Below are 10,215 nucleotides of genomic sequence, written 5' to 3'. Positions count from 1 at the left end.
CTAAAATACTCGCAATGTCATTCACCACTTTCATTGTGGCAGTGATGGTGCTAGCCTATGTTGTTTTCTGAAGCCTGACTGATGTTTGGACAGGATATCATTTTTACATAAAAACACCTTTACCTGTTCACTCACTAGGCCAGAGGTGCCCAGTACGTCGACCGCGAGGGCAATGCTGGTAGATCGCGAGTCATTCATTAAAAAAAAATCCAGTTCCGTTAAAATAGACAAAACAGGTTTTGATCCCTCCTCCCTTGGCCTCCCTGCCACTTAATTCAGGAGTGTACTTGATTGACAGAAAAAGCGACCTATCGCTTTCCAGTCTGTTAACCCAGAATGCAAAGCGATACAAAATCAGTCAAGTGCCGGGAAAACTCAAATTAAGTTAAAGAGACAAACAAGAGACAAACAACAAAATGAGTGCGGGACCGAGCAAGAAGCTAAAGACAAACCACTTCCACACAGAATGGGAGGGAGAATATTTTGTTGTGATGTCACATTCAAAGGTTATTTGCCTTATTTGTAAAGCAAGCGTCGCTCTGCCAAAGAAAGGTAACGTGGAGAGGCATTATCGGAGTGTTCACAAGGCATATGACAGCGACTTCCCTCCGAGTAGCGAGTTGAGAAAGGTCATGTATTATTGCTACACAAACATTATCTCGCAGTCTTAGTGTCGCCAACTCGTCTCTAATATGCAAAAAGACAAACAAATGCGTCTATGGTCGGTGTATTTTTGATCTTTCCAATCGAGACGAGATCTCTCTCTCCCCAGTCTGTGTGCGAGGGGGCGGGGCAGTTTACACACACACACAGCTGCTACATGCAGCAACACACGGAGGAGATGGCGGAGAGAAGCGCTCCAAGGTGTGGTTAAATGTTACCCGTCTTGAGGTGGACAATGCTCCTTGCCAAGAGAGTTTAGCATGTAAGGGCGGTAACACGAGCAATTTATCTAAACATTTATCAAAAGTGCACCACATTCAGACGGAGGAATGCACCGGGCTCGACTGTCTTTCTAGTAGCCCTGTAGCCCCCCCATCCACGAGTAACGTTTCCACGTCAGGTGTTATGTATGCTAGCAGCAACACACGCAGTTAACTCAATGATACAAACATGGGTTAATGATTAGAGGAAACTGAGTTACTCTTTATTTTGTTAAAGTTTCAGCTATTCTGTTTACAGTTCTGTCATCAGATTATTTAATACGATTTGTTAAAACATTGTTGTTTCTTTTGATGCGAAATATTATTTATTTTATTTAAATAAAAAGCAATGTTAATTTGGTAAACAATTTGTTAATTTAATAATATATGTATTTTTGAATCAAGTATTCATCTTTATTGTCCTCATTGTTAGTTTCCACATGCCTAAAACAACCTCAAGCTACATCTAAAAGTTGATGGCTAAATAAGAGCGTTTGAGAAATTGTGCAAGGCATACAGTAATAGTCTGAATAGTCGATTAGTCGTTTCATTAATCGATAGATTAATCGATTATCAAATTAGTCGTTTGTTGCAGCCCTATTATCCCATGTATAAATAAAACGTGTTATTCAGCAACCCTTGCAATTTGGGATTTTATTTTTGGTTGGTAGACCTCGGTGAGCTGGTCATTTCAAAAGTAGCTCACCAGCCCAAAAGTGTGGGCACCCCTGATCTAGATTATTCTTTTTTAAGAGCGGTTTAATGACTGCAGTTTTCAGGGCCTGTGGAAAAATACCTGAGTGAAGAGATTTGTTATATGAAGTAGATCTGAGGCCATGCAACGAAAAACATCTTTGAAAAATCCTGTTGGAATAATATCAAGGTAGCCTGAACAATCGGCCCATTTGGTCGTATGAGTTGGAGGACTTGTTGTGCTGTATATGTCTTTCTTTTTTAACCACTTCTGCAGATGAACTGTTACACAGAATAAGTGAGACATGTTTTGTTTAAGTTAATACTTTCTTGAGGATTAAGATGGAGACTGTATTTCATCAATGTTGCTGAAATGCTGTAGGTTAAGTTTGACATGTTAATTTATGTTGTGTATTTAAGTATACTTTATTAAATATGTATCAAAATATATTGGGCTGTCATCATTATTCAAGAAGTTATTAATTAATTATCATATTAGTATGATATATGTCAATGATATCAATATTATTGTTAAAATGGCATCCTTGCTAAACAATTTGTTCATGTTGTTTTACAGGGGACAGTTGTGAATGTAACAAATGCAACAAATGTTTGTTTTACTTAAATATGAAGTCTTGGAGCAACTGGAGTCTGTGTATAAGCCAGAGAGGCAGAATGCCATCCATCAAGAATTCAGGGATTTATAAGTAAGGTCCAACTGAATGAATGGTTGTGATTTTGTTATTCATCGATACAGTTTTTACTCATTTTTTTACTGTTTCATCAGCAAAAATAAATGTTACAGTATGTAAGCCGCTTAATTGGATAGTTTGACGACTTCTGGAAGAGATTTGGAGAGCATCTGGACCAAAATAATAAAAAAATTTTGCAATATCCACAGCTGCAGACAGCTTAAGAGAGAGCAACAAGCTACTAACCCTTTAATTATGATTTATTAACGTAACTGCAGATGAGATGCCTTATTAGAAAGTAGGTCAATAATAAAGAGTCATGAGTTTTTCATAAGATGTCAGGTCCGAAAAAATAAATGTTTTTTTTTAAAGAAAATAATAAAGAGTTCCTCCACCATGATGTTTAGTGTTGCTTTGCTAATAAATTAGATACATTAGATCGGGATAAAGATGATTTGCTATCTTACTTAGGAACTGATTTAAAAAAAAACAAGAGAGGTCATGCAAGAGGAGGATATGCACCTCCCAAAGTGATTGAACTGGCAACCCAAATGTTATTCTCATCAATGTCTTATTACAGAGCTACAGTGTGAACCATTATTAAATGATTTATTAGCCATTAATAAAGCCAACATGTTATAATGTATGCCTCACTAACACATGGTGGTGAGGAGGGCTCAGCAAAGTAAAGATATGGGTTTTAAGGATGATCATTTTGGATGTGTAAAACTGCCGTCTTCTTGCCTGCGGCTTGATGATCTCCCACTATGCTGTTGGAGGTGGGATGTCTTCATGAGAAATACATGATGAGGAGGACCAGTAGGTGGCTGGTGTGTTGCCTCAGCCAATACTCTGCTTACAAAGGGCCATTAGCCAAGGTCTGAGGCTGACAGATGAAGGCCCCCTAATGGTACAGGATCATGCTGTGATTTACAATCTTTATATTTAACCAGAGAGAGATTAATTATTGCAGGCAAATTGACAGGTCCAATGAGGTGAGGGAGGGTTCTGACTGACATTGCCATTCCTCACAGCACTTCCTGCCAGAGGGCACTGCTCCTGACCTTGGTTGCCAGGCATATTTGGCACCCCGCCTCCTCTCAGCAACACCTCCCTGGTCTTTTTCTTTAATAACCATCTTTTTTTCTTTGCAGGGATGCCGATCAGTACCTATTTGAGCTCTCACAATGGCTGTCAAAGTCAAGCGAAAATGCACTGTCAAGCAGAATTCACTTATGTTCTGACCGTAGACGCTTATTGTAGACTTGTGTTCAAGCATGTGTGTGAGAGAGTGAATGAGTGTGAGGGAAAACAAGTCTCGCCCAAAGCTAGAAAATAAAAGAGCCATGATTTTTTTTTATTTCCACCCTCCTGGTTTACTGATGCCCTGCAGATGTCCTCGGCCACGTTTTTATATCTGGAGTATTGAGGGTTTTCTTGTTGTGTTCTCTACTGTGTTTGGCTTGCTATCTTTTAAAAGATCCATCATGTGGTTGACAGACTTGGTCAGGTCTTTTCTTTGTAGTGTACATTTAACAAAAGGATGCTAAATCAATCCTCTGTGAGGACAATACAAAGCCATGATCATGTTAGATTGTAAAGTCACAAAAGCCTATCATGGAGTCCGCCAACTGGGATAAATTCTGGTAAAGGAATAGTACGACATTTGGGCGAAATACAATCATCAACAATCATTCTTGCGAAGAGTTAATGAACAGATCAATACCACTATCAGGCTATAGTTGGTTTGCCTAGCTTAGCATAAAGACTGTAAACAGGGGTTAAACAGCTAGCCTGGTTTATGTTCAATGATTAACATGCATATAGCTTAGCTCATTTGTTTAATACCTTATTATTCATATGTTTTACCTTCAGACAAAGTCAGGCTATCTGATCCCCCTGTTTTCCCTTCTCGTGTTCAGCAAACCTCAAGCTGCTGCCTCAAGCTACATACTTAGCATACAAACATGTAGTGGTTTAATCTTCTTATGTATCTCTTGGCAAGAAAGCACAACAATTAGGATGGTCCTTAAAATTGAAAGTCCTGGTGAATTTTTTCCTCAATCTGACAACATTTACCCCTCCCTCATCAACCTCAGAGTTTTCATGACTAATATAATTAATTCTGGGGGTTGGAGCTTAGACTTTCCGACTTTCAATTTTAAGGACCACCCTAGGCTAAACTTCAAGGTTGATGAAGGAGGGGTAAATGTTGTTGGAATTTGAATCAAATTCACCAGGAGAGTTTTCTTGACTATCATAACAAATTCCGGTGGTTGGAGCTTAAAATAAATGAATTCGAAAATGTACATAATAATAATAATAATATATTAATTTTATATAGCGCTTATGGCACTAAGGACCACCCTAAAAAAGCATATTTCCCCCAACTGCTAAAGTAGTGTTTTATAGAGCAACGCCAACATATTTATTCTATGGAATGGTAACTGGAAGAAGAAGAAATGTAACATAAGTCAGAACAATTCAAATATTTTTACAATATTTAAAGCTTGTATGTGCAATTATTCTGCATTTGTTTCCACATCTGGTTGGTTTTTAAACTATTCAGAAAGGAAGTTTGATTACATTCAACTCACAGGCATGTGAGTCAGCACTTGACACTGGCGTTACCTGTCTGTCAGTTTACCCTCTGTCTCCCTGAAGGCATCACACAAACACAATTTGGCCTGTTATGTCCACACATTTAAATGAAGCAGTACTGACACAGAAACTCTCTGTGTGAATAAAAATAAGCGTCTGCGGCTACGGCAGAATGAAAGCACAGGAAACTGATCTGATTCACCACTGCTGTCGGGCTGTCATTCCAACTGGAGAGTTGTTCATGTTAACAAATGATGGAGCTGTCTCAGAGAGAACACACACTTTAAACCTCTCATCCAACAGCTTCTACCTCCCTTTACACCAGTGGTTCTCAAACTTTTTCTGTCAGGCCCCCCCTTTGGAGAAAAAAAAAAGTCGGGCCCCCCGAACACAAATAGTCAGGCTCAGTGGCGGCGCCAGAGATTTATTTTGGGGGTGCTGTGGGGTAGCTTGACGTTTCATAGAGGGTGCTCAAAAGATGTAGGGTTTCCCATTAATGTACCGGGCGCTACAGTGGAATTTTCTACTGCAACAATCCCCACGCAAATACACAGTGTACCCGCGACTGTTACAATGAAGGCTCGATAATCAGCTCATGGCATATAGGTGTAAGCAGGGGTCAAGTGTTATTTTACAGGTGGTGTGTGGACCTCACATCGGGGGGTCCGGGGGCAAGCTCCCCCGGGAAGATTTTTTTTAAATATTGAAGTTAAATGCATCAATCTGGTGCACTTTGAGAGCAAAATGAAGAGATATGGATACATCAATCAACACCCATTTGAAACAGAACTGTAAACAGATTTACTTTTTCTTTATGGATATTTTACAAATAACCCTTTTAAACTTTATTGTTGTTTTACTGTCATATAGTATTTCATACCTGTTTTTAATTTATTCTCTTATTTTTTTATAACTATAATGATCATATAAATGTGTGCCTCGGAAATAATTGTTTACATTAATGGTGACCAAAACATTTGAGACCCACTGAGATAACGCTGAGAGAGTCCTTTAGCTCACTGAGTCTCTCAGTCTCACAGGAGAGGACTCTCCTCCACTTTGTTGTTGAAAAAACTCCTTATATCTGTTAGCGTAGCTCGCTAGCACCAGAAGCTAACAACAACGATCTCCGGTACCGGTGCGCTCTCTCTCTCTCGCTCGCGCACACAAAATGGCTTGTTCCACACACACACGCAGAGCCGAGCTTTAATGAAACATAGAGACCCTGTCGTAATAGTACTGCATCATATTATTTTCGAATCAATATTTTTTTCAATTTATAATTTTTTTTGTATCTTTTTCTTTCTTTTTTTTAATAACCATGTTTCCTCCTGGTCTCTCGCGCCCCCCCTGGCATGCCTCTGCGCCCCCCAGGGGGGCGCCCCCCCCCCCACTTTGAGAACCACTGCTTTACACACTCCAGCACCTGTCTCTCCCTCTTTCTTCCTTTTTAACCCCTCACCTTGGCCTCACTGGTCTCATCCATCTCTGTTCCCGTAGCCAAGAAGCTCACCTAGGGCCTTTTCCCCGGCACCTTCACTTGCTCTTTGCTATCTGAGAATAACAATAAAGGACAAGGCGCTCATAATTTCCATTCAGTTCAGCCTCAGGGTTTGCGAATTTGCGTCCTGGATGAAGATTTATGACATCAACATTTTATCTTCTTCTGTGTGTGCCGGATGACCGCGAAGAGGAAAGCGGGGATGGATAGGGAGTGTCATGCCGGAACCATGACTACCTTCACTAATCATCCGGCACACATTACAGATGGAAATCACTGAAGGATTATAACAGAGAATCAGCTCCACTCAGTTTAAGATGCCGTTCACCACCAGCAGTCTCACCCTCTACACTTCTCTCTCCTTCTTACCCCCTGTCTGAACATTTAGCAGGCAGGTGCAGAACATTTTTCTTTTCATAATAAGGGTTATTTATATATGACCACTTATTGAAACGGGCTTACTGCTTTATTGTCACGTAAAATCCCTTTCTCTTTCTTTATTTCTCGCTTTTCTTCCCACGCACACACAAATGCTCATATTAAGCTCATAACTCTAAGCAACAGTATGAAGACAAAGCCTGTTGCTGCAAAATATGACATCAGCTCAGATGTCAGATCAGACTGAGACATCAGTGATTCTCAATCCAATTACATTAATCGACCATAGAAAATCCATACTGAAGGTTGATGAACAATCTTTAGTGCCGAATTACAGGGATGGCACCATTATAATTGAAGTTGGTTGTGGCTGTCACTATCTGTCTAATGAAATAATCTTGTTGAGCTAACCCTTGTGACCGCGATCATGACAGACATAATTATAAATCTAAACACATTTTCTTTCAATCTTGTGCCTTGCTCCTAGCATCAACCCGATATCGGTAGGGAAATGGTTAAACTTCCAAAGGTTCAAAATGTTCAAAGAAGATGACAAGAGGAATATGGGAGTTGTCCACAATCATATCCAAGGCAGTTCACCAACTTTACCAACACTGAAGACATTGAAGGTCGTGCACTTTCAAGGGATCAGTTACTGAAAACAGCCCTGCGTGATTCGGCCATGCCCACATGACTTCATAACAGCCCTCACTTTGTGAAGCACGTTTAATTCAGTCTGCAAGGTCACAGAGGTCAGTGGACAAAGTGTTGCTCATTTTACTAACAGCCCCATGCTGCTCTGTGGGCCTCTAAACACAGAGCGCTACTGCTCTCTACTGACAACTACGTGACACTTGCTGGCTGAAATGTGCTCTTTTATCAAGGTTTACATTATTAACGATAATGAGAATGACCTTCCTTGTGTTTGGCTAGGGAAAGCTTTTGGAGGATGTTCTCCTTTTTTTGCAACGAAGGGCAGTTTGAGTTGCAGCTGCTGTGCTGAGGATGTGATCACATCTTGTCACGGCCCGTATCACGAGGCATGTAATTCCCGGTGAACTGAGCAAGGCCTTATTATGATAAGATACACATCTTAATCCTCACAGTAAATAGCTTTCTGATTGTTGACCATCGCTGAAGCCTCCTGAGAGATCCTCTTCTCAGACGGTTGTCCACCTCCTGCAGGATTTTTGTCTGGTACACAGTTGGTAAATCACCTTGCCAGTCCTTAAACGCTTGATAAGTTGTTGGAGTGTGTTATTATATTTATATAATCATTATGAAGGATTTCTTTTTTTGATTGAAAAATAAACCAGCTTTTGGTTCTTATTGGAACCCCATGACTTTCTGTAAAAAGTATGCTGCGTTGTCTCCACCTAGTGGTTTATGGTAGAATTACATAATTTAATTTATGTGGCCTTTTTATGACGTCTCAACCAGTTACTCACTCATAAATAGTATTATATTCACATTTAATGTGTGTTACTACCTTTTTGTTCACCGTATGTTCTAAGTTGTTGAAGAGCATTATGTTCATGTTTCTAACAAAAGAGTGAATACATTCATACATTTGTTTTACTCAACTTCCATAAAATAAACAATATAAGCAGCAGAGGCATCAAAGGGGCTATTCCCTTATAAACTGAAATGAATTTAAAATGTTATATTGAACAATTAAAGTTCATGGGGCCAACGATGGCTCATTAAGAATTAGACTATTTTGATAGAATTACTAATTTTGTTGTTTGTTTGTAGAATCAGTTTGGTGGTACATTTTAAAGGTGTTTCTTGTAAGAGTTTATACTTGGTGTAGCTGTATTGTTTATATAATTAAATGAGATACAGCAAAACCACACTCTACACATCTTCAATCACCAAATGCAATCATCACCACTTTGACGCATTGTAAACAACATTTAGAAACTTACATTTTTACCATGGCCTTATAGTGTTGTTATACATGGACCTTCTCTCTGGTTCTTCCATGCATATATGATCTTGATTATATTTGTAATTGTTTTAAGTCAAATCAACCACTTCCATAAGGACCATATATCTGTGCGTTTTTGACAACTATCGTCCCTTATGGTAAAGATGATGGGACTGTAGATATTTTTAGTTGTATTATATCCTTGTCTCTGCATCACAAGATAATGTAAAAATGTTATTATGTGCACAAAAGCCAGAGCATCCATTATACATTGTAAGTGTTTATCCACCGCTGCCAGCCCCCAGAGTCCCCGACGCTCAAGTGCCTGGAAGCCTTTCTTTTCTTTTGATGGACTGGGTCTTTAGAGCCTACTCCACGCTTGCCTATCTGCCATATGGTGTGCTGGTACAAGAAAAGAGCTCACTTCAAACTGCATTTTCAGCCTGCCATACATGAAGTTAAATTAAATGCAACCTTCTTTTCTTTAATGATTGATTAAGCGCTTTGAAAGTCTACTAGATGAGCAATACATTTATCTCAAGGTGACAAAAATAGAAAATAGTGCATTTATGCATTTATGTTTGTGCATGTTTGTTTATATTTATAAATGTATTTGATGATAAGAACAAAAATCCACATTTAATTGACATATTGCTACTTTATTTACTGTATGGAATTATTCTGTTAGCATAATATCAATATAATTTGTCTTTCATCATATTTAGAGGGCATTATCTTTTTTATATGATTTCATTCTGCACGGTTACGACTGCTTTCAGTTGGATGCAGTAAAGTCAAGAGAATATATAACATTAGTGAGGTATACATACGAAGTTGTACCTTACTGCAAAATTGTACTCCAGTGCAGCCATTGAGTGATCTTCTCCACTATCAGGAAATGTAAGAATTTTAATAAAATACACTTTTAGTTGGCTATTTGGAGTGCTTTCGTTTGAACAAACAGGCCTTGATGTCTACCAAATGTAAGAAAGATATTCAATATTTTGGGGGGTTAAATTCAGTTGAAGTATAGATGTATTCATCAAAGCACAGTTTGGAATAGCATGCTAAGTTAACATAACTTCAATAGTGGTTATTGTAAGACACGTGTCGTATACAGAAGGGATCTGTTAACACCTGTGATCATTGGTGCAGGTCTGCCTTTGAAGACGGTCTTTGTTGTCGGTCATGCTGGTGCACCGCTGACCCCGAGGGGCCCGTCTATCCTCTGCAACACTTGCAAGAGGAGGGCACCCCGCAGAGAGGCTTGATTCAGGCATCGCGACATTTCCTCCAGTGCAGCCGCCCACTGTGACAGTATACTCGCGATGAAACAAGCGCTGTGTTTACAACAAGTTTTAATTAACCTGCCCCAACCTGCAGTCATTTCAGGCCTGCAGACTCCACAAAGTCCGTCAGAGTAATCACTTATTGTCCTTCACTCAGAGTTCATCAATTAGCCTCCTACCATAGATAACTTAACGAAGCGTTACTTTA

The sequence above is a fragment of the Gymnodraco acuticeps genome, unplaced genomic scaffold, assembly GCF_902827175.1.
Source record: "Gymnodraco acuticeps unplaced genomic scaffold, fGymAcu1.1, whole genome shotgun sequence".
NCBI classification, from domain to species: Eukaryota; Metazoa; Chordata; class Actinopteri; order Perciformes; family Bathydraconidae; genus Gymnodraco; species Gymnodraco acuticeps.
This window is presented reverse-complemented; position numbering follows the sequence as displayed.